Here is a 26786-nt window from a genome sequence, read left to right as displayed (position 1 = left end):
GGCTAAAAGGCAGACCCACCCTTCCTGGCTTGTGGAGTTTTATCTTTGAGAGTCTTGGGACCTGGCTGTGAACTTTGGCGTCTTGGAATCCTGGTTTGTGCCTTTGACTATTGAAACCTTGGCGGGGGGGTGGGTGCCAGCAAGAAGCTTGCTGTATTGTCTGGACATCAGGACTCTGCTGTAACGTATTATAGCCTGTCTGTTGGGAAGAACAGGTTTTTCTCTGTGTTTATTTTTTCCAGCTATAAAATACTTTTGGCTTTTACCAGAGTGTCTGGCTGTTTTTTCCAGTTGGTGTTGAGGTCTGGGGGAACCCAGACAGAACACATGGTAATTTGGAAAAAAAACCCTGCTCTCAGACGATGTGCTGACGATTACATGGTTTTAATTTTGTTTCTAACTTTCTTACATTTCTAAACTGGTCATCTCACTTAAATGACTTTGGTTGGTTTACAGTAGTGATGGGCTCCTATGGGTATGGTCAGGTACCCAGAACCAGTAGAAAACTTTGATTTTTTTCCTTTTTTCCCCCTTCTGGGCTCTGGGTATGTTTTTCCTATTGGAGTAAATGAGATTGAATGTGTACAATAGAAACATAGAAACATAGAAGACTGACGGCAGAAAAAGACCTCATGGTCCATCTAGTCTGCCCTTATACTATTTCCTGTATTTTATCTTACAATGGATATATGTTTATCCCAGGCATGATTAAATTCAGTTACTGTGGATTTACCAACCACGTCTGCTGGAAGTTTGTTCCAAGGATCTACTACTCTTTCAGTGAAATAATATTTTCTGACGTTGCTTTTGATCTTTCCCCCAACTAACTTCAGATTGTGTCCCCTTGTTCTTGTGTTCACTTTCCTATTAAAAACACTTCCCTCCTGGACCTTATTTAACCTTTTAACATATTTAAATGTTTCGATCATGTCCCCCCTTTTCCTTCTGTCCTCCAGACTATACAGATTGAGTTCATTAAGTCTTTCCTGATACATTTTATGCTTAAGAGCTTCCACCATTCTTGTAGCCCGTCTTTGGACCCGTTCAATTTTGTCAATATCTTTTTGTAGGTGAGGTCTCCAGAACTGAACACAGTATTCCAAATGTGGTCTCACCAGCACTCTATATAAGGGGATCACAATCTCCCTCTTCCTGCTTGTTATACCTCTAGCTATGCAGCCAAGCATCCTACTTGCTTTTCCTACTGCCCGACCACACTGTTCACCCATTTTGAGACTGTCAAAAATCCCTCCCCCTAAATCCTTCTCTTTTTAGAAGAGCTGTGTATGCTTGTGTGTGTGTACATACACATACAGTTTATATAGTAAATAATGTATATTTTTGTGTGCTTGTGTGTAATATGTATATAGACATACGGCAAATATATATAGAATTAAATAGTATATTTTGGGTGCTCAGTAATAGTAAATAGATAGGGAACTTGTATCTCTTTGAGGCTAGTAGAGGCCAGGCACCCTAACCTAAACCCTTGATGTGAGTGATGTCAAGTTGGCCACCTTTAAGCCAGACATATGACCTTTAAGCCACCCCGTCACATGATTGTCAAGCCACTTCCACCTGTCACATGGCCAGCAAATCACACAATTAAGCCACACCCACAGTGTGATAGTAAACATTTTTGCAGCCCTTCACTGATTTACAGTTTTAAAAATGCAGATGAATTTGCCATTTTATTGTGTTAAAAAGGGCTATCCCTCTACTCTTATATTTTACATGTGATTCTACACAACCTTGAATCATAGAGTTAAGATTTTTTATTTGCAACCTTATGAAAATATTTTCGCAATCTTCAGTCCTAACAGGGAGAATTCAGACCATGGAAAACTTTAGGTCCATCTGTAAAGATCACTCAACTGGCAGAGTCAACGGTTTGACTGATTGGACATATGGTGACATGTTAAAGGGTTAATTGGATACATTGACATTTTCCTAAAAGGAAGTATAAATAGGTCGGAGAGATGAGAGCTGGTGACACAGTCAAAAGAAAAAGCAGAAAATCAATAGGGTGGTGACTCAGATAAAATCCCATTCCAGCTTCACAAGATCAAGAAAGATGTCTTCGTTTTTAAGAGTTGCAAAGAGAAGCTATATTTGTGCCCTGCGTGTTCTTAAGCACCTTTTAAGGAACTGGAGCACCACTCAGGTTCACTAGTAGGGACCAGTTAATTGAAGGAAATGATTGACAAAAATGAAAGGTACGAACTTTCAGGAACTTGCCAGGAGAAATAAAGAAATGATATTAGATAGTGATGGACTGCTTCTGCAAATTGGAATAAAAAGAAATGTCTCAAAAATGATAAAGAACACAGAAACATAGAAACATAGAAGACTGACAGCAGAAAAAGACCTCATGGTCCATCTAGTCTGCCCTTATACTATTTCCTGTATTTTATCTTACAATGGATATATGTTTATCCCAGGCATGTTTAAATTCAGTTACTGTGGATTTACCAACCACGTCTGCTGGAAGTTTGTTCCAAGGATCTACTACTCTTTCAGAGACAGCAATCAAGGGGTGTGAGAAGAGGCTCGTTAGATAATGTTGGAAGAAATGTCCATCTGAGCTCAGTTCTAAGTGGGGAGAAAGACACTGGAACCATGGAGATTGTCCGTAAGGTGGTTTATTGATGAACAGGGTCACATGGATCCTGGGCAAAAGTAGGCGGGAGGCAAGATGCTGGGAGTCCCTGTGTTTTATGCCCCTTTTATGTTGGGTTTTGAATTTGAGCTTGTGTTCTGATTGGTTCTCAGAATCCCATGGTGCCATGCAGGAACAACTCTGTAAGCTATCCTTAGCTTGGTTGAGCCTGCTGGGTGTTGTAACCTTGCCAGGTCCCATGTGGTGAGTTCTATTGCTGGATGAGTAGAGGGCTAATCTTTCCTTTGTTGGATCTTGGGTGATGACATTTACCTATGAATAGACCTAGCTATCACGTTATCTCTTAAGTGCTGATATCTGCTGTGGGGGATTGAGGATGGTGGGGACTATTAAGAATGAGTCTGTTTCCTGCCTAAAAACATGTGTCTTCATTTCTCATCTGGGGAAATATAATATTCTGCCCTTTTTAATATTTCCTAAAATATTTCATTTTTCTAGGAGAGGTTTGGGTGCTAATTTCCTACAGCAGTTTGGGATCAACTGCAGCAATACATGAGCATGTAATAGATTCAAACTAGATTAAATGTAAACTGCTCCAAACTCGACTGCAGAAAATACTACTTCAGCAGTAGAATGGTCAATGCCTAGAATGTACTACCTGATTCTGTGGTTTCTTCCCCAAACCTCAAAAACTATAACCTTAGATTGTCTACAGTCGACCTCTCCCCATTTCCTAGTCTATAAGGGTGGTGCATTAGTGCACCACTGAACCTACCATCCCTGTCCTACTGTCCTATTGTCCTCTTTTATCATTACTTTTTACTTATGTTATGTTTATACAAACTACTACTATCCTATGCATTGGCATCCTTCAGTCTCAAAAAATCATGGTATTATGCTCTGGATTCCCCAGAGCATGAAGCCTGGGTAGGTTAGTGTTCTTCCTGACTCGGCTCAGGCGATTAGTAACAGTCCAGGGAAAAGAAATCAAACACACACATGCTTTTCTAATCAGCAAACTTGTATTAAACAAACAAAAAGGGTTAACGAAAACAGTCCTTATTGTCAGGAATAAATTATAGTGCAAGGCAAACAGTCAGCCACATACAAAGTGCAGGAAAAAGCAAACAAAGACAACCTGCATGGAGCAGAAATGTTTCAGGAATCCTTTGAATCATGGAGACTCAAGAGCAACCAACTAGTCCCAGAGGTTTCACCTCCTATTTGCCTGAAATGGCTGGGTTGAAATTCAAAGGCACGGAACAGAAACTTCAGAGCAGGAACCACAAAGTCACATAGATAAACAGCCACAGTTTGCCTTTTGCCTCTGTTCCCTTTTATACCTTTAGCCCTCATTAGGGGAACCACACCCAGCCCAGGTGCTACTCTGATCACCGGTAATAGTCCTTTAATTGTGCCCTCCTTTGCATGGCTCTCCAGCTACGCATGTCTATGAGCTGCTCTGCATCGGAATCCAACAAGGAGAGACTGTCCAAGTGGCTGCGTGCCAAATCCCCTGGGCTGTCTGCTGGGTCCTGTGTGCTGTCTGCCAACTCCTCTGAACCAGTTGCCTCATCCTCGGGGCTGTCTGCCACATCTTCCTGGCTGTCAGCCAGGCTTTCACACTCACTTTGTGCTGCATCTCTCCCATATGTGGGAGCAACGGCTGGCCCAAGCCCAAACACAACAGTTAGTATGGAGGATAGACTGTTACCCAAGCAGCAGATCCCCCCTCTCCACGTTTCTGAAATAATCCAATGGAATGGCAAAGGCCAATCCGATTGGTTCCAGCTACGTCGCAGGAGTTATCAGAACGTGGCTGCACACAATCATGAATTGTTTCCGGGACTAAGGCTTTGAATTTTGCCTCAAGGCTTACTCCTGAAGCCTTTTCCAATGATGGATATAGCTACAAGGTAGTGGAGGTTTACAATCAAGAGTTTTCCTACTCCTAGTGGTTGACCAGGGCGTCTTTTGTGTCTTGCTATGCTCTTAGTGTACTACATCGCTTGCAGAGACCACCTTCATAATCGCTGAACTATTCTAGTAGGTTCAGCGATTCAATCCGCCGGAATCTGTCTTCACATGCTCGGGATAGACAAGTCCCTATCTCGCCAAAGGTCAATGACCCATCGGCTACTCTCAACCTGGTTTGGCCAGCCTGTTGAAGCTGTTACCTGGGGTGTGGCTGCTCTGCATGTTACAGCTACTAGGAGCCACAGGTGAGGGCTGAGTAACAGGTGGGAACCAAAGGTGCATGAGCTGCCCTAAAAGCTGCCCTAAATGAGCTTCCATAAAAGGACATGACAGGCCCTACACCAGAGGTGCCACTGCTCCCTGAGCACCCCATACACTTCACTATCCTATACATGTTTGACAAATACATAAAATAAATAAAAATAAATAAACTGAGATCAGACTGCACTCATGTCAGAAGCACCAAGGCATTATCTGGTGACATCACCATTGCTCAGGAGGGCACCCAGTCAAGGACTTCATTTATGTCCCTGGCAGCAAAGGATGAGAAGCTCGCCCCACCCCACAGCAGCATTGAGGTCTAAAATGTGGGCTTGCTAACTTCCAATGTCTTACGTTGAGTCTCCATGTTCCTAGAACTGAGATCCTTACAAGGGAAGGAGTCTATCCAGTGAAGGGCTACCAAAATTTTTACTACCATACTGTGGGCATGGCTTATGCAGGACACCCTGCATTTTCTTTCAACAGCTTAAACCACAACAACACAAGAGCACGCAACAAATTCAAACTCAATACGAACCGCGCCAAACTTGACTGTAAAAAATATGATTTCAACAATCAAGTTATGGAAGCGTGGAACTCATTACTGGACTCAATTGTGTCAACCCCTAACCCCCAACACTTCTCCCTTAGACGCTCCACGATTGATCTCTGCAGATTCCTAAGAGGCCAGTAAGGGGCGTACATAAGTGCACTGGTGTGCCTTTCATCCCCTGTCCAATTGTCTTTCCTTTCTTTCACCTATCATATATATTCTCTTCCTTTCATATTTCCTCTCCTCTAAGCCCACTTTCACCCTTTTTATATTATCACATGTTTATTTTCTTCCTATGTACTTGTGTATTGGACAAATGAATAAATAAAAAATAAAATAAAATCTTTCAGTGCAAATTGGGTGCTCTGAGTTAGAGCTCCATTTTTGCTACCCTACTGCATCCACCATTGTCCGGGCAGTAGCCTACCCCTGAGTCTATCCCAAGAAATAGAGAGGCAACAAAACAAGACATAGAATGGTTGGGGGAAAGAATAAAAGTCTATGGAACTCGGAATGGGAGGTTCACTCCTAGGAAGAAAGAAGAGCAGACTTTAGATTGGAAAGGAATATCAGAAGAAGGCAGAAAGGAAAAGGCTAGACTAGGAAAAAAAATCATCACAAGGAAGAAAAGGAAATGGAAGGCACTGTGAGTAAGAAAGATATAAAGAGGAGGAAGCACAAGGCTTATCCCTCTGCAGCATTTTACCCAGTTGGATTCCACTTCTGACAGTTAATATGGAGAGAAGAGCCACTTGGGGGAGCAGAGAAGATCCAAGCGTTATCAGCTCAGCCAACGTGGATAAAGAGAGGCTCACAATTTCATCCCTTAAGGAAATCATCCAGTGAAGTCGCTTGGGGATGTTTGAGGCAGAAAGACGCAACAAAAATGAATTCAGATGGGAGGAAAATCGTACTGCGTTGGGAGGTTTCAAGTAGCGAGAAAACCTGAAGGATCATTTTTTAACAGGGATAACAGGTTCAAAGGAAGGGAGAGTGAGAAAGTTGAAGAATGTAAAGAGCTTCTGCAATATATTGGACTTAAGGAGACAGAGCTGTCTGCTAGCTTTAAGGAAACCTCTATAAAGGGCACAAAATATGACATCTCCATGATTTCATTAGCTTATGATATTGCATGCATATTTGTATAATGTCTGTCTTTTGATGCATGCAGTAAAGTTGTTCTTCCCTGATCATAACTATAGCATGATAGCTGGAGTAGGATATTTTTCCTACCAAAAGTCCCAGGAGGGAGGAAAAAAGACTCAGTTTGAGGTGGTTGTTGAGAAAATGCCACCATTGTTAACTGAATCCATTATCTGTTTTTTTGTAAATTGTGGTCACATGACTGCAGGAGAGTGTAACTGGCCATAGATGAAGGCCAGTTGTTGAGTGTCCAAAATGTGACCATGTGACCATGATGGAGGAAATGCAGTCGGAACATTGAATCTGGGTCATACAATAGCCCTTGAGAGGTACAGTGTTCCCTCACTTTTCGCGGGGGATGCGTTCCGAGACCGCCCGCGAAAGTCGAATTTCCGCGAAGTAGAGATGCGGAAGTAAATACACTATTTTTGGCTATGAACAGTATCACAAGCCTTCCCTTCACACTTTAAACCCCTAAATTGCAATTTTCCATTCCCTTAGCAACCATTCAGATTATTACTCACCATGTTTATTTATTAAAGTTTATTAAAAAAATATTTATTAAAGGCAGACGAAAGTTTGGTGATGACATATGATGTCATTGGGTGGGAAAAACCATGGTATAGGGAAAAAAACCCGCAAAATATTTTTAATTAATATTTTTGAAAAACCGTGGTATAGACTTTTCGCGAAGTTCGAACCCGCGAAAATCGAGGGAACACTGTACGTTGTAACTTCAAACCAGGGGTGAAATGCTACCAGTTCAGCCCACCTGCCCAGACAACACATTTTGTTGTTTTTAACCCTCTGCGCATGCGCAAACCCATCTGTGCATGCAACGGTGCATGCAACAGTGGCGCAAAACATGTGCTTCTGAACTGGTAGGGAAGGTAAGTAGATTTCACCACTGCTTTAAACTGTTACTAAGTGTTGTGTTTGGGCTTGGGCCAGCTGTTGCTCCCACAGATGGGAGAGATGCGGCACAAAGTGAGTGCGAAAGCCTGGCTGACAGCCAGGAAGACGTGGCAGACAGCCATGAGGATGAGGCCACTGGTTCAGAGGAGTTGGCAGACAGCACGCAGGACCCAGCAGACAGCCCAGGGGATTTGGCATGCAGCCACTCAGACAGTCTCTCTTCCTTGGATTCCTCTGCGTATCCGACAAGCCATGCAAAGGAGGGCTGACTTGAAGGATTATTACAGGTGATCAGAGTAGCATTTGGGCTGGGTGTGGTTCTTATACTGAGGGATGGGTGTGGTTCCCTTAATGAGGGCTAAAGGTATAAAAGGGAACAGAGGCACAAGGCAAACTGTGGCTGTTTATCTGTGTTACTTTGTGGTTCCTGCTCTGAAGTTTCTGTTCCGTGCCTTTGGATTTCAACCCAGCCTTTTCAGGCACATGGGAGGTGAAACCTCTGGGACTAGTTGTTTGCTCTAAAGATTCAAAGGACTCGTTTCTGCTCCATGCAGGTTGTCTTTGTTTGCTTTTTCCTGTGTTTTGTATTTGGTTGAATTATGCCTTGCACTATCATTATTTCCTGACACTAAGGACTGTTTTGGTTAACCCTTTTTTGTTTGTTTAATACAAGTTTGCTGATTAGAAGAGCACGTGTGTATTTGATTTCTTTTCCTTGGACTGTTACGAATTGCCTGAGCCAAGTCAGGCAGAACACTAAGTGATCCCTCATAAGTTAAGCATTACCTGTACATAACATAATAAAATCATTAAGAGGATTCTACTTGAGGTACCTCTGAGAGAGAGAGCTTCTCAAGAGTACCTGTGGAGGATGGGCTCAAAAACCTCACAATGATGGTTGTCATTACATAATCAGAGTCCTGCCCCTTTTGTATATATGTTGTCATTCTATGCACTTTGCAATTAAACTCTCACGCATTTGATATGCATAGCCCAGGTATCCCAGATTTTAAATTGTACTCATCCCCCTAAACCTGGAAGAAATTATGCCATTTCAGAATGCACAAACCTGGTTACATCAGAAAAAGGAAGTTCATTAGGCTACATAAATTCAAATCTGGGGAAAATATATATTTGAGTGGGCAGAAAACTGCATTGGTGTATGTGAGCTACTGTTTTGTGTGCATAAATCTTCTGAAGTTTTCCATATGCATGAATTGGCTCAGAGCTTTGTATGTGATTGACAGGGATGAATATCTATCTCTGTATATTGAGGGATAGATAGCTGTTTACACTTCTGTTTGCATAAAAAAGTCACATTTTCCCCCATTCAATTTCTGAGTAGGCTATCTTAACTAACAAGTAGCCTGAAATGAGGAGAAGAGGATTTCCAAGAAAACAAGTGCAGAACTTAGATTTTACAGCACAATCTGAGATTTGCTATTGTTTGGGTCCTCAAACAATAGGGTTGTTAATATTTGATTTTGTACCTGCTTTTTTGCTCACTGTGGGTTATGATCTACCTGATTATGTTGGAGGAGGAGGAAAGAGAAAGAAAGAAAGAAAGATAATAGCCACAACAAATTCTTTTCAGAGATTCAAGGTCATCTTTTGTTCAGCACCAGCCGTAAATACAGGAGAGGATCGTGGATGTTGAGAGAACCAGAGTGGTCGGTCCATGTGATGAACTTGTGGGTGTGGGGACAAGGAATGAACTTTAACCTGGGTGGAAAACTGTAGGAAATGTTAGTATTGGGTTGACTACTCTTCCTAACCAACATGGCTCTGTTAATAAATTGGAACTTGGAAGAAGGCCAAGGTTTAGACTCTGATTTATTACTTGGATGTTATTTGGAACTCTGACATTTAGTTTCCATCCACAGCTTTTTGTCCTGCCTTTAGATGTTTGTGATAAGAGGGATCTGGATTAAGCAACAGTTATTAGTATCTTTGCATCTGCATGCTATTTTTTAGCTTAGCCTATATGACCCAACCAAACTTTCTGGATAAAACCTTCAAAAATGTTAAATTTCAGGTCCGTACATAAGTACAAGGGCCAGGGAAGTATAACTCAGAAATTTACTAATCAATCACTTCTTATCACATTTTTAACAGAGAAAAAGAGGTAGGTACCTGGATATTGGATTTTCTGCGTTCTTATGAGGAGCAGGTAGCTCTATATCCATATGTAAAAGCACAGAGTTGGCCTTCTCCGGGTCCCGTTGACTAAACAATGTCGTTTGGCGGGTCCCAGGGGGAGAGCCTTCTCTGTGGCGGCCCCAGCCCTCTGGAACCAACTCTCCCCGGAGATTAGAACTGCCCCCACCCTCTCTGTCTTTCGTAAACTACTCAAGACTCACTAATACCGCCAGGCATGGGGGAGTTGAGACACCATTCCCTCAGGCTTTTTTTAATATACTTTGTTTTATGTTTGGTATGAATGTGCTGTTTGGTTTTTTTAAATAATGATAGGGTTTTATATGTTTTTTAATATTAGATTTGTTCCACTGCTATACTGTTTTTATTACTGTTGTGAGCCGCCCCGAGTCGTAAATAAATAAATAAATAAATAAATAAATAAATAAATAAATAAATAAATAAATAAATAGCACTTTAAACTTATATACTGTTCCATAGTGCTTTGCAGCACTGTCTGAGCAGTTTACACAGGTAGAACATTGTCCCCAGCAATCTGGGTCCTTATTTTATTAACTTCAGAAGGATGGAAGGCTTAGTGAATTTTGAGTTGGTCAGGATCAAACTGCTGCCTGTGGGCAGAGTTAGCTTGCAATACTACATTCCAACCATTGCAGCAGCACCGTTATCGGTTCTGAATCACAGGAGAAGAGATACCTTTTACAGCCTAGGCCTTTTAAGAGAAAGCACTGCAAAGCACATGGGAAACCTGCTTTCAATAAATGATCTGCTTCTAATCTGCATGAAATATGCAACAGAAAGTGGCTGATGCATATACAGTATATGCTTAGTAAATGCCTAATTTATAATTGGTTTCCTCTGATGTAGATCAGAACTGACTTTGAGCCCTTAATTAGAATTTTGGAGATTTGTAGTGACACTCAGAAACAAAGCGTGAATCTTTACAAAGTGACACATTTCTTATAAATTTCTCTGTCTTACTAAAGCAACGTAAACGAAAAGGGATAGTGATGTGACTGACAGCTCTAGTTACTGTTCACAGTAAATGAAAATTTTAGAGGATTGTCCAATTACAGAGTTTTGGGTGGATGGAACTGAAGTGCAGTAGTCACTGTTATTTCCTATGTCATGAAAGTTAAAAAGAAATAGAGCTGTGAAATCTGGAAGTTTATTTAATTGAGAAAATATTGGGCGTATAAGTCCTTCTGGTTTTGCCACTCATTTTTCACATTTGTGCCCTATTGTAGCAAGAAACAAAGTAATTTTTCATTTGGTTTGTGGAGATTTTTATCAGGTTCACCCTCCTAGTTTGAATATTATCTGCACCTCCATAACTGTCTGGTTTGGTGCTGCAACCCAACAGGACCAACACAGACTTCAGAAGATAATCAGAACTGCAGAAAAAACAATTGCTGCCAACCTGCCTTTCATTGAGGACCTGTATACTGCACGAGTCAAAAAGAGGGCGGGGAAAATATTTACTGACCTCTCACATCCTGGACACAAATTGTTTCAACTCCTGCCCTCAAAACGTCGCTACAGAGCACTGCACACCAAGACAACTAGACACAAGAACAGTTTTTTTCCGAACGCCATCACTCTACTAAACAAATAATTCCCTCAACACTGTCAGACTTTCTACTAAATCTGCACTTCTATTCTACTAGTTTTTCTCATCATTCCTATCACCCATTTCCTCCCATGTTGACTGTATGATTGTAACTTGTTGCTTATATCCTAAGATTTTTATTAATATTGCTTCTTCATTGCTTATTTGACCCCTATGACAATCATTAAGTGTTGTACCACATGATTCTTGACAAATGAATATTTTATTTTATGTACTCTGAGAGCATATGCACCAAGACAAATTCCTTGTGTGTCCAATCACACTTGGCCAATAAAATTCTATTCTATTCTATTCTATTCTATTCTGACTAGAAACTGTTGACCAAAGGTCAACAGTTTAATATATCCAGGGCCTATTCCATTGAGTGGTTTGTTTTCATTTTATTGATTACTTTCTTCCCAGAGTCTGTTGGGAGTGGGGCAGCCAAAGACTGCCATTAGATAACTAAGTAAAATTAAGTCTGGGCTGCTGGCATTAATTCTATGCATTATTGCCTTTTATGCTGTATTTAATATATTTTCAAAGTTTTAATGTCCATTTCTGACTCTGACTACTGTACGCGAAAGCCATCTTGATTGATGAAACAACTGTAGTTGTATCTCTCAATCAGTATTACTGATTTTATTTATTGTCTATTCTTATTTTTCCCTCTCTAATATCCTTGAAGGAGAAGAAAAAGGCCATTCAGATGGATTTCTTTTCTTTCCAACCAATTTTTATGCTAGACACTACTTACATTGAGAGGGAGAAATAAAGAAAACGAATGCCTTGCAAATAATAGGCTGGTTTACAGATTTCTGCTTGTATCACTTTCTGCCAAAGAAACAAACATAAAATGAACGTCAATAGGATTAAAAAGTCCTGCATGTGGAAAGTACAAAGCAGCATATTCATGAGACCATTAAAAAAATGTATTAGTGAAGACCACAGTTTTGGTTCTGACAGCCAGTTAAGTGCAATTGTTAAAACATCAGTCTAGGAATCAGGAAACTGATTCCTGTGAGTATTAGCCCTGTCTTTGGCACAAAGCCAGTTTGGTGACCTTGGGTTGGTCATTTTATTTGACCCAAGAAAGGAGGGAATGGCAAACCACTTCTGAACGCTGAACATTAACACTTGAACATCAACACTAACTAGGAAGGGCAGACATAAACAGAGAGAGAGAAAGAGAGAGAGAGCAAGAGCAAGTTAAGTCTTGAATTTATTTTACTAATTTTAAATATAATCTAGATATTTTAGTTTCTTGAAGAGGGAAAAGAATACTTCTAACCCATCAGAAAATTTTCAACAGTATCTCCAAACTACAATACCCAAATTCCTAGGAGGAAGGTATTAATTTTAACATGAATATTGTTAAAGTTATCACTCAGGATTTATTTTTAAGTGGCAATAATATAATACTTGTAAATGTCTGTTGTTATTTTTATAATTTTCCCCCCTGACTTTAGAATGTAATTTCTGGTTATTTTTTGTTCTTCTTTGTGAATAGCTGCTTGCCGTTTTCATTTGTTAAGCTTTGATTAAGTCTTTATTTTTAGTATCCTGGAAGTTAAAAGGAGGTCTAAATATATTCTAAATAATGCATTGAGTTTTAGCCTCATTTCCTCTTTAAGTAATTTGCTTCCATATAATGTTGGAAATGTCCCAACATTGTCTTTCAAGTTTTTTTAAAAATGTAAGGCTTGCAAGTTATTTTATTCCTTGAAAGGAAAATGAAATATTTACAGTTATTTATGTGAGAAGACAAAGCATTCGGAAATGGATTTTGGAAATCTATGGACTCTGAATTAGGACTAGAGCAACATGAATGCCTAGTGAGTATTTGTAAAAAAACCAAAAAAAATCCAAAAAACAAAACATAAACCCCAAAATTATTAAAAATGTGTAACATTGCTTTGGGATGCCACATTTTCATTGTTAAAATGACATTTTCATTTCCTACACAATGTGAAGCTTTTAGAATTCCAGGAGTTAAATGGAGCATAGATTGGGGACAGCCACCATTCTCGTCACAGCTGCTACAATATCACAAAGAACATTGCAAATGCAATGGAAAATAAATTAACTGCCCATCTGTGCAATGTAGATTCTTTGTCTCCTCATGCTTGATTAAAGCACTTTTGTTTGTCTGGTAAACCAGCTATCATCCTCATTATATTACACATTGCTTTACTAAATCAAGATGCAGAAAATCATTCTTCCTCCCTCCCTTCTTTAAATCTTCAGAAAGTAAGTGGGAAATAGAGGAGAAAATAACAGGATGGCTGGTGAATAGTACAAATCGCCAAAACTTTTCTTTTAATGGCTAATATATTATTCAATTCTCACAAAATGAAATGGAAGAAATCAATGCCGTACACTGGTTTTTAATTCTGAACCAAAGCCCTTCCTTCCTTCCTTCCTTCCTTCCTTCCTTCCTTCCTTCCTTCCTTCCTTCTTTCCTTCCTTCCTTCTGTTCTGTCGGGCTCTCTGGTAGACTCCTCCCAAAAATTCACAGGTACAAATTTCAGACACACACACATTTGAAAATTCAAAACAATGTTCTTTATAATGAAAATTCACTTAAACTAAGCCCTCTTTTGGTATAGCAAAGAGCACTCATCTCCAAACAAACTGGTAATTTGTATAAGTCCCTTATCAGTTCTGTGATATTTGGTTTGCAGCTGTCAGGCAATTCACAGTCCTTCTTCTTTCACAAAGTGAAACACACTTTGCTCTGGTTTAGTTTCAAAGCGGGGAAAAATCAGCACACAAAAGGTCAAAGTCAGTAAAGCAGTCAGGAAACACAAGGATCAGATAATCCTCCACAATGGCCAAACCCACAAGCTGCTATTTATAGCAGCCTCACTAATTACCACAGCCCCACCCAACCACAGGTGGCCTCATTTTCTTTGATAATAATCTCTCAGTTGTTGTTGCCTATGCATCACTCTCCGCATGCGGGGCTGGATCATTAACTCTTGTTCTGAATCCAAGGAGGAGCTAGATAATTGATCTCCTTCTGAGCTGTCTGCCACACTCTCCTCATCCCTGTCACTCATGTCTTCTTGGTCAGAGGAGCCTTCATCATCAGATTCCACTGGGGCAAAACAGGCCTGCAGCATGTGGATGTGTCCCCCACATCCACAGTCCTTGGGGCAGGAGCTGGGCCAGAGCTAACCACAACACTTTCCTTCCTTCCTTCCTTCCTTCCTTCCTTCCTTCCTTCCTTCCTTCTTCCTTCCTTCCTTCTTGAGATATTATTTACTGTGATAATATATAGCATGATATTATATACTTTTTAAAAAGAACAATGTCAGTGTTTCAGTACTTTGGGTGATTTTCAATTGCAAATGAAGACCATGATTAATCTCTTACAATTTCCAAAACAACAGCTTTGTAAGAGGAATAGCTCAGGAGTGGGTTCCACTTACTTTTCCTATCAGTTTGCATCACGATGGAAGTGTGAGTTTTGCACGTCTGCATCACTCAAAACACCTGGAAATGACCTTCACAGAAGCCTCATTGCTACCGGTTTATTGAGCAGCAGTAAATTTCCACTATCGGTTCTACAGAACTGGTCTAAACTGGCAGCAACCCACCACTGGAATAGCTAACTCAAAGTCACACAGTTGTACATTTAGGAGGAAATATTAAGAGGGCTGAATTGACATGATCTCATGGCTTTTCTATTCTTTTATGCTTAGGCCATCAATTTATTTACTGCAGCTTTTGAGATTTTATTAGGCTTCTAATATCTGAGCATGATTAGAACATCAAATGCAGCAATATGAAACCTCCCATTTGCCATTTCCAAAGATCTGATCCAGGTGTTCTGCTTTTAAATGCCAAAAACCACAACTATCTTTTACACACTTTGGGTAGAATTTGTAGCAAACTGTTGGATTCCCATTGACAGGTGAAAGGTCTACAGAGTACACTCGCTCTGCAGTCTTATTAAATAGAGTGATATTTAATGAAACACACATTGTGCAAATTAGAATGAAAAATAATTGAATAAAGCAACATTGCAGCCAAGTTAAAAGCAGGCTCACTCTAAGCAAATGAGGTTAAGACAACTCCTTTTGGACAGTGATTGTTAATCATTTGGAGCTTTTTCCCTGAATGATCATGACATCAATTTCTTTTGAATTATGTGATTACAGAGATCAAAGAGGTTGTTAATGCTTCAGATAAATGCCTTTTCCTTCCATTAAGGAGTGCAGTGAGTCCTCCACTGTCATACTCTTTTAGTTAGCTTATACCAACAGAACATAATCCACATTAAGTTCTTTTTCCTCTGTAAGAAAGATCAAGTTGAATGCTTTCTCGTTACACCTACAGTTTTAGAATGGAAATCTCTTTGGACAAGCAATTGTAATTTGTCACATATGTGAATAAATGAAACTGTCTTTCCCCTGACAGTTTTTTTAAACCCATCATGCCCAGTTTAGTCTACTCTGTTTTGCAGAGCCCAATAGCTGCTGGAGATTATGGGATTAGGTTGGGAACCATTGACATGCAAAGCCTATGCTCTACATTAAGCTACAATCCTTTTTTTTTTTTTACAGTTGTTATCATGTGTCCTCATTCTCATAATACTTGTGAAGTGTCATCTGTACAGATGTTAAGACAATCAGAAGAGTAGAGGGATATACAAAAGCAATGTAGAATCATGGCCATTTTCCTTTTTTTAAAAATACTTTATTTGAAGAATTAAAATACAAACAATTAAAATACAAAGTGTCAATAAACATACATGAGTAAACAGTAGAAAGAAAGAAAAAGGAAAAGGAAAAAGAGGAGGGGGAAAGAAGGGAAAATAGGGGGTGGATAACAAAAATAACCAACTGTTCTTGTTGGCTCTAATAGTTGAACGAACTGTTTGTAAGTATGTTATGAATATGAGTGCTCATGTATTGTTGCAGTTGAAGCTGAAGATATCGTTTGCAGGTAGGACATTGGGGTAAATGATTTTGTAAACTACATTTAGGTCAGATCAAAGGTGATGAAATTTTAGGCTATCTAAATCCAAAATTTCAAGTTTGGTGGAATTCTGTTGCGAGAGGGGAGCGGAGAACACTTCTTGGAAATAATTTTGGACTCTCTATTGTATTGATATCTGATATGCAGTGCGAGTTCCAAACAGGTTAGTTGTATTCAAACATTACAGCCATTACAGCCAAATGTTAGCAAATTGATCTAGCAAAAGCACAATGGCTTAGATTTACTAAGCAAGATACAAAACCAGCATAGGGAGTAAGCCAGTGTTTCCCAACCTTGGCAACTTGAAAATATTTGGACTTCAACTCCCAGAATTCCCCAGCCAGCAAACACTGGAGGAAGCAATGGCGTTAAAATTTAAGGGGAGATAGAGAAGGAAGAAGGAATGATAATCTAATCATCAGTGAAGCCATTTTCATCACAACTTGATGTATAAAATAGGTAGAATGGAAACTGTGGTTGCAATAATAATAATAATAGCAAAAACAACAACAGTAACAATAGCAACTTGATGTATAACAATAACAACAACAACAACAACAATAACAGCAATAATACATAATATATTTGTAAGGCATCCCCTTGGTCAATTTGACTCCTGATAATTACATGGATAAATCCATGTTTTTATTTTTTTAAGTGATTCTCTGCTTCCTTCAGTTTTTTTTAATATGATTTGTAAGCCTACTTTACAACTCTAGAGTCCCCCATGAAAATAATAGTCACTTCCAGAACTGCTTAACGCTTTTAAGCTTGACTGGGTTTTGCCATTTGCTATGATCATACTAGAGCTGTGCATGTGTCATAAACTGAAGACCTGACTTTGCCCTCAAGTGTTTGGCCCTGGCTATTAAAAGAACCCAGCGTATGTTGGATTTTGATATCGAGATAATTTTGGGGGATGCTATGGCTACATTGTAATTATGTTTTTACGATATTCTGTATTTTTATGGGGGTTTTTTATGGTGAGTCACCCAGAGCCACAAGGGTCAAATAAGCAGCTATATAAATTCATGCAGTCAATCAATCACTTTAGAAAAAGTACTTTGAGTTTCATGTCAGAACAAATGCACCACGTCTTGCTGTTCAATAAAACCTACTATTCTAGGTTGTTTTCCAAGTGTCTGCATGAGCCTAAAAATAAAAAAAGCCCGTTTCTCGCAGTCACATTGACCCAACAGTATGTTTCTTAAAATTGTTGTACCTTTCAGGTGAGTATGAACTTTTAAAAAGAAAAATAAGTTGGTTGTTTTAATTAATACAAGAGCAATAATATGATCTCACAGATTCCAAAATAATTGGGTAGAATTTGTAGCAAACTGTTGGATTTCCAAGCTCCTTAAAACCCACCTCTGTTGTCAGGCATGGGGGAATTGAAATTTTTTTTCTCCCTTCCCCCTAGGCTTATAGAATTTATACATGGTATGTTTGTTGGTATGATTGGTCTCTTAAATTGGGGTTTTTTAGATTACTTTTTAATATTAGATTTGTTACATTGTTTTTTGTAAATGTAAACGGGCTACAAGAATGGTGGAAGGTCTTAAGCATAAAACGTATCAGGAAAGACTTAATGAACTCAATCTGTATAGTCTGGAGGACAGAAGGAAAAGGGGGGACATGATCGAAACATTTAAATATATTAAAGGGTTAAATAAGGTTCAGGAGGGAAGTGTTTTTAATAGGAAAGTGAACACAAGAACAAGGGGACACAATCTGAAGTTAGTTGGGGGAAAGATCAAAAGCAACATGAGAAAATATTATTTTACTGAAAGAGTAGTAGATCCTTGGAACAAACTTCCAGCAGACGTGGTAGATAAATCCACAGTAACTGAATTTAAACATGCCTGGGATAAACATATATCCATCCTAAGATAAAATACAGAAAATAGTATAAGGGCAGACTAGATGGACCATGAGGTCTTTTTCTGCCGTCAGACTTCTATGTTTCTATGTTTCTATGTTTTATTGTTGTTAGCCACCCCGAGTCTTCGGAGAGGGGCGGCATACAAATCTAAATAAACTAAACTAAACTAAACTAATTGGCAAGGCATATGCAGTCCTAGTTTAGGTTTAAAGAATGGATTACTTAGTTGATCTAAAAAAGAAAGTCCAGTGCCTGGAGAAAAAAATGCTAATATGGCAAAGAAGATTGTATCTTTCTTGAGATGTAGATGTAAATGAGGTTGTAGAGAACCTTCTTTATATCTCTAGCATCTTTATACAAGGGGAAATGTTACTCTGCATAAGTTGTGAAAAAAGTGACAGCTACTCATTCTCATTCCTTTAAACAAAATAAAGCTCAAAGCCCTATTGCCGTTCACAGATGGCTTTCTCCTAGAATTTTCAGGACCAAAACAAGAAATTGAGCAGTCTATTTTTACTTCGGTCGTTTAAATCTTTTAATCTTATTTACCTCTTCTCAAAGTCTTATTTGAGCTTGCTTGCCGAAGCACAAATCTGTATTGATCTTGGCACAGTTATCAGCACTGTCTGATTTGTTTTGCAAAAAAAAAGATGGAAAAGATTACATTTTAATATCTTTTGATTCTTTTCACTGCTTGTAATAATTCGCTGCCTCCTCCCCTCTCTCCTCTTCCTCTACCCAGCATCCTATAGTTTCATCAGTGATGCATATGGACTGGTTGCCTTTTGCTTCCCCATCTTATTCTCCATCCTCAAACAGGATGAAACTATAACTATAATCTTTACTCACATTTTATCTTGTCTTTTAAAAATGCTATTTCCCCTTTCTGCCTCCTTTCCATCTCTCTGTTCTGTCTTCTTTCTCCACCTACTGGAGATAGGTTGACAACTCTCAATGCATTTGTGTCCTTTGGCTAAGATTATGCTAATTCAAGACAAGGTTTTTTTCAGGATTGTATTTCATACAGCGATTCAATGGGGATCAAGCCAGCTTATGTCAAACCAGTGGCAGGAAGCAAACAGAAATAGGCATCTTACTGCAACTATGCCAAATGCGACACTTTTTTATTTTATTTTAAGAAAGAACAGTGCCGTCAAAAGGTAAAACCAGCCTTAGAAATTTTCATAACCTGAATCTTAATTGTGAAGAATGATTCTCCAAGGAATTAGTTTTAACTAATTAACTGATTAACTGATTTAACTGACCAGATTTTTTTAGAGAATTCATTGCCTAATTGTTTTTGGATATAACTTTAAAGAAACATTTGGATGCTGAGTGCGTAACTATTTTGTCAGAAGGCGATGAGGTTTCCTGAAGCCGAACAAAATAATTCAATGGCATGAATGCACACAAAACTATACATCTTTCAGGATAACTAAGATTGTGTAAAATACAGAGTAAGAAATAGCCAAGGAAATGAGGGACCTGAGATAAAGAACGAAACTACAGCTAAATCTAATAGTGACATCCGTTATTATAGCTTTGTTGTGGATTCAATCTGAAGAAGGGGCACAACTCTAAACAGAAGCACCAAGCCTTACTGAAATGATTGTTAGATGCCTGCTTTGCAATAAATGGGGACTCTGAAAAATGGAAAAATCATAGATTTTCTAGAAGTTGAGGGGTATAAGGCAGGAGCTTGCTGGTCAGTGCGGGTCAGTGCGGTAAAGGTAGACAAGACCTTGTCGGTATACCTGAGATGAGTTTGTTAGGCAAAATGAGCCTTCCAGAGAGAGGTGGGTTCCTGCCAGTTTGGACCAGTTCTATAGAACCATTAGTAACTTGGTGGCCTGGATCGCTAGAACTGGCAATGACCCAGGCCTGCCACGCCCCTGAGTGGCTTCTCTCAGTGACACCATAGGTACAGCCAGGGATGGGCAGGATGGGGTGGAACGCAGTTCCATTGGTGGAAATGAAGATGTGTGGTCAGCTCCAGCTGATTGGTGGCTGTCACTTCCTGGATTACTGGTCTCCGCTCCACTTTTCTTTTTTTCCCCTGTTACTGCTGCTGCTGCATCTGTGCTCCTTGATTTTTTTCCTCTTTCCTCCTTCCTGGCTTCCCGCTCTCCTGCCCGGCTCCCCTCCAGCTTCACACGCCACCTCCCTCCTGAGGTGCAAGCAGAATGGAAGCATGGATGGAAGCGACACTGGCAGCATTTATGCTTCTGGCAGCACCCATTCAAGCAGAGATTATTTTAATCCTGGTCATATGGGACAGATGGACTAAAAATGGTCCAGGCTTCATTTAGTTTGCTAGATTGATTTTCTGGCCTCACTTTTCTTGATTGCTTTCCCATCCTGGTAGATTGCCTTTTATTATTTTAAGCTTTTTAGAAATTCATTTCCCTCAACGGACAACATTCATTCAAACAGCAGTTGCTCATCTTAACATTCCTTAGACTTCCCCACCACATCTGTATTAAACATTCATTCACAGAAATTTATCTATTTATTATATATTTACAATTGGCAATTTTTAGTCCACTTGCCATATCAACACAATGAGAGTAGATTTTGTGCATTAGATATTAGATCCATGCGTCTATAGTATAAAACTCACAGCAACACATCTGGTTTATCAATAAAAGGTTTACGTTCACATCCTATCTAATGTGCACTTCCTATCATTATGAAACTTCTACAAATATTTTCCCCATAAATTAATCAATGAAGGGAACATCTATCTAACTCATGCCCCACTGGAGGGTCATTTTGATTTTTAATGGGGGCAATTGGAACTTTGCTTAAACCAAGTTCATGGTAGTGCAAGAATTACACTGCTCAAAAAAAATAAAGGGAACACTTAAACAACACAATATAACTCCAAGTAAATCAAACTTCTGTGAAATCAAACTGTCCACTTAGGAAGCAACACTGATTGACAATCAATTTCACATGCTGTTGTGCACATTCAACTTTGTACAGAACAAAGTATTCAATGAGAATATTTCATTTATTCATATATAGGGTGTTTTATAAAATGTGCATCACAAGAGAACATGCCCAACTCTTTCAAACACAAAGCCCAAGGTCAAGTATATTCTTCAGGAAGGGTCTTAATAAATATCCATTTCAACAACAGCAGGTGGAAGGATGTTAAATCAAGCCTGAAAGAAGCTCTGAAATGGTTAAGCTGTTCGAAGAGGAGAAGATGTTAGATTGATTGAGGATTCTGATTCATTAGTTAGGAAACAAAATTGTTAGGAACTTGATTTTCCTAATTCAGCTCTTTGATATTCACAACATAGTGTTTAAAGTAGATTGTAGCTCATGGGCCAAAAAGGCAGATCATGGTTATTGTTTATTTGGTTTATTATTACCTTAATTAAATGTTCAACAGGAATAGGAAATTAGACAATATTTCTTTTGCAAGAACTTTCCAGGTTATTACTTTCATAACATACAACAAGTTTTGTTACCTGAGAAGATAGGTTAAAAATAATATCAGTGCTGTTTTATAAATCCTTTGTAATACCATACTTGGAATACTGCATCCAGTTTGGGTCGCCACATTACAAAAAAGATGTTAAAACTTTGGAAAAGGTGCAGAGAAGAGCAACTAAGATTATTAAAAGCCTGGAGACTAAAACATATGAAGAACAGTTGCAACAAAAATCAATCTTGGTCAGTATTTCGCTTTTTTATAATGGCTACCCATAACTCAATCTGCAAACTAAAGATAAAAATCAAGAATAAAAGTTAGTTTTCAATTATCAGTATTCGGAGTTTCCTATAAATATATTACAATTATATCAAAACAACCACCTTTATTTGGTATCATTGCACAATGGTATTATTATATGATGACATGGTGTCTGATAGAAATACATAAAACAAATAGTTTGTATTTGTAATTATGATAGCTATGTCAAAAGTTGCTCCCTACATTTCTTCCCAGTCAACTCCCACAATTAAATACATCTGATTTTGAAGAATCCAGTTATCCTGATTAATAGTCAATCATAAATCTACCTCTAATAAATTATTTCACTAATTACTGCCCCACACTTTAAAGACATTTGACTTCTATGATATATACATTCTGTGATATATATTCTACTGTTAGAAGAAATTTCCCTGGTTGGTTTCTGTTCTGTCTGGGTGCCCCCAGACTTAACACCTACTGGAAAAAGCAGCCAGACACGCTGGTAAAAGCAAAAGCACTTTATAGTTTGAAAAATAAACACAGAGAAAAACCTGTTCTTCCCAACAGGCAGGCTATGAGGCTTCACAGCAAAGTCCTGACGGCCAGACAATACAGCAGACTTCTTGCTGGCACACACACCACTGTAGAGAATAAGCCCCCACGCCTTTTCCCCCAAGGTTTCAGCCTTCAAGGCCACAAGCCAGAATCAGAGACGCCAAAGATCACAGCCAGGTCCCAGGACTCCCAAAGATAATATTCCACAATACAGGAAGGGTGGGTCTGCCTTTTCAGCCTTTCTGGGGAGAACCACACCCAAACCCAGCTGTTACCTATTTAGGACTGAAAGTACCTGGCTAATTGTCCCCTTCGTTGTGCTGCTCTTCTCTGCCTGTGATTGATGATGGCTTGTGCATTTTCATCCAAGGACTCCAGGCTGCTTGCTGGGGAGAGCTCCACCCCGGGGGATTCTGGCTGTTCTCCCTCTCCCTCGGCCTGATATTCCTCCTCCCCTTCTGCCTGGGCCTCCTCCTCCTCCTCCTGTTCCTCATCCTCCCCCTCTGAGCAGGGAGCCGGCAGAGGTTCAGCCGTTCCCTGAGGAGCCTCAGACGGAATCACAACAGTTTCCAGCTGGGAAGCATTAACCGATGCTGAAAAGAAATAGACATGGAAACAGCTTCCAGATAAAGGGATCCTTTAAGAGTAAATTTGTGTTTACCAGAGATATAAAAATTGAAATTATATTTGTTAATTTCTCCAAACAGGTACAATTTGAGAAAGTCAATACAGTATTTACAAAGTAAAAAAAAGAAAAGATAAAGGCATTACTGAAATGTGAGGGCTGGTATGTTATACATAAAATGCAAATATGTGTGGATAAATGGTTGTGGGGTAAAAGGCTTACAAAATATCTCATTTCCTGATAAGTAATTAGTAAAACATTGTAGCTATGAATTATCACAATCTCCCAAATTCAAAAAATGAGCGAAAAAAATGTCTGAAGTTACTTAAAGAATTTTCATAGTTACCATGGAGTTTGAGACAGGGAAGGGAGGCGGGAAACATAGATAGTCCAGCAACGGTCAAAGCAAAACGTTTTCCTGTGAGAATCAAGGTAATTAATTAAAACAAGTGGCTGTTGAAAGAAGAGAGGAGCCTGCCTTCCATCTTCATTGGACAATGTGACTGATGACACTAGGGAAGGGGGACTTTTACTTCTTCATTAGGTTAAAAACTGTGGGAACTGTCAGAGTTGGTTTTCACTCTGATATGATGTATCCAATAAGCATATTCCTACTTGCCTCATTCTGATTTCAATGGGTCCATTACTCAGAATTTTGGCACTGACTTCATTATTGTTATTTTAGCACAGAATAGTTTGACAACTCTAAATAAATAGTAATGGATTCTATCACAAGATGACCAAAGGAAAGTTTATCTTACTTGTACGGAGAGGAATTTGCATCTAGAATAGTGGATTCAAGCCCTGAGCCTGTTTAGGCATGTGTTTACATTGCACACACATTCAAAAGCAAAAGAGTTTTCATTGCCACTCCATATTCATCTTCTTATCTGCATTGCGCCTCTGTGGATACCATTATCACTAAGTCATACATAAATCTAGAAAATATTACTATTAACCAAGCTTAGCACATTGTACAAATATACCCATTAAGTCTTTACCTGACCCGATGAAGTAATAATGTATGACTACCACTATTAAGATAGAAAAACTATTAAGTTAGTAAATGACATGTGTAGGACCATATTTTGGATTCAATGAATGTTTTAGTAGAGCGTTCAGCTTAATAAAGTAAGCAACTAAGCGATTCATAAAAAATAGGTGTTTCTGGGCCTGCCATATAGAATAGAGACAAAGGTGGAACAGAGTTAGTGATCCCACCTCTTTGAAATTATGACATTGTTGGCAGTTCCTAAGCCTGAGATAAACCCACAAGCAAAATGTATAACTTGTTTCTGAACTCAGGAGCAATTTTCACAGTCAATGTAAAACAAAATAAATTTTTCAATGACTTAGAAGTCTGAATTATGAAAATAAAGTTTAAGACCTTTTTTTTTTTTGCTAACATTTACAAACATTAACCCACGCCCATAAAATAAGCCACAACCACTGAGCCAGTAGGAAATATTTTAGATTTCACTACTAATGACATTTCTTAGTAAAAAAAATGGTAAAGTAGTAGTACTTTAGTAATTTTAGCAAATACTTTAGTGTTTCTACCTTAGTAAAAATAAATCAATAAAAAGCATTGGCTGGACAGAGAAATCCAGCATTTAAAATCATCTCTATTTCTTTAGTTCTCTGACCAAGGATTGCAGAAGGTAAGTACACTGACAGTTCTGGAATGTAATGGTAGTGAATAACTATTTGCCTGTGTCTCTGTCTGTATGTGTGTGTGTGTGTGTATGTGTGTGTGTGATATTTAAAGGAATATCTGATAGCTTTTATATAGTTCATTCCTTCTATAAGTTGAACTTATAAAAAAGATTTGTGAATAACCAAGTTGGCATAGGCTCACTAAAATATCTAGACAAGCTTCTAAGACAAACTATTGAACCTAGCTATTCATATGATTTATAGCCATGTCCATCCATCACTGAAATGATATAAAGTCTGGCCAAGTAGTGATATGTCAGCACATTGATAGATCAGTGATGCTATCAATCATACTGTGGATAACTTCCCATCATTCCAAATAGCCTGATTTTAGTTATAAAGGAGTTTATAACTCAATCCAAATCATATATGTGTTTTGACTTTGTATTAGTGGCATGAGTAACGTTGTCCCAATAGATGGCCATACTGGGTTGGACTTATCAGTATGCTTTCTTATAGGGTCTCTGGCTTGACTTGGGGGTTGAACTGGAAGACCTCCAAGATTCCTTCCAACTCTGCTCTTCTGAATTTTGAGACACTAATCTATGTTAGGTTTGTTCGTAATTGGAAAGGAGACCACTGGGTAATAGAAGGATATATATTAGGGACAAAGTTGCTACAAAATTGCAAAACTGTGTCCTTTTTTAAACAAAATTCCAATTTTTGATGCAATTGGCGATTGGTCCATTTTAATTATTTCAGTGTGACATTCAATTATTGAATTTTTTTTTGTTTATTTATTGGGGAAATATAAGGGTAGTAGACTGTGTCAGTTCTAGCCACAAGGCTCGAGGAGGGGGGAAAAAGGTAAGAATTCTGTATTGGAAGCAAGATGGGCAAAGTTATTAAAACTTACCAGCTAATGTTTAGCAAATTTATTTGCGATGTATACTCACGTAGACAACTCATGTATAGAAAATGAACTGGGTGCTGCCAAGCCTTTAAGTTATCTTTCTCTTTTCTCATTTGCTTATTAGTTGAAAGATTCATCTCTTCCTTTCTTTTCCCCTACAGGTTATCACCTTGATAAGAAAGAAGAACATGGACATTTCAACACCAACTTTCACGGGGCTCTGTCTTTTTCCTTTACAAGGTAAGGGGGGAAAGGCAATGATGGAAAGAAAATTGAGCGACGGGTACAAGAGCACAGCAAAGAAGTGCCAATCTCATGGTACCAATCACATGGCATTGTGCCTCCCTTCTGTTTAATTCAAGACAGTCAGCTTTTTAAAACTTTCACTTGATTAATGGGCTTAGAAGCATTGCCTGGATAATGCACCAGTCATCTTACTTCAAAGCCATCTAGATAAGAGAAACTATACAAAATACTTAACATACTCTTCTGATTGAAGCCTTTTGCAAAGGACTTCAATTGATACTGTGCCACATGCACAGAGATACTGGTATTGTATATTGTTCAGCAGCCAAAATAATTACATACATTTAGCTTATTAATTCTTTGTAATTCTTTGTAAAGATGCCATTGATTAATTAAATTAACAGAGAGTGGGTGTTTAACATAAATAGTGCTTAAAAATAATTGTTTGATTCTTGCTTTGTCAATGAACTATTTATTGGGAAAGAATAAGTCTGGGCATATGTGATGGTTGTGAGAACTGTATAAAAAGGATGAATCCAACAATTTCTGACTCTTAGATAGATACAGTAAGGATAAAGCTTCTCTTGAATCAAGCTTGATTCTTAATGATAGCAGTTTCCCTAACAGTGTATTAGAAATGGTTTTCCACTATCATCTTTTGAGATATTGTTTTGAATCCATAATCTAGCTAACACTTCTAAATTTCCCAGGCAAGTGGCAACCTTGCTCAGTTTATTGGTTGTTTAGGTGGACAGCTGGAGTATAATCAAGCCTTGTAGTATGTAAGAATAGAATAGAATAACAGAGTTGGAAGGGACCTTGGTGGTCTTGTAGTCCAACTCGGGCAGGAAACCCTACACCACTTCAGACAAATGGAAGCCACTTGTTCCACTGCTTAATTGTTCTAACTGTTGGGAAATTTCTTCTTAGTTCTAGTTTGCTTCTTTTCTTGATTAGTTTCCATCCATTGCTTCTTGTCCTG

The sequence above is a fragment of the Erythrolamprus reginae genome, chromosome 5 (genome assembly GCF_031021105.1).
Source record: "Erythrolamprus reginae isolate rEryReg1 chromosome 5, rEryReg1.hap1, whole genome shotgun sequence".
In the NCBI taxonomy this organism is placed as follows: Eukaryota; Metazoa; Chordata; class Lepidosauria; order Squamata; family Dipsadidae; genus Erythrolamprus; species Erythrolamprus reginae.
Note: the sequence above shows the minus strand (reverse complement) of the source record.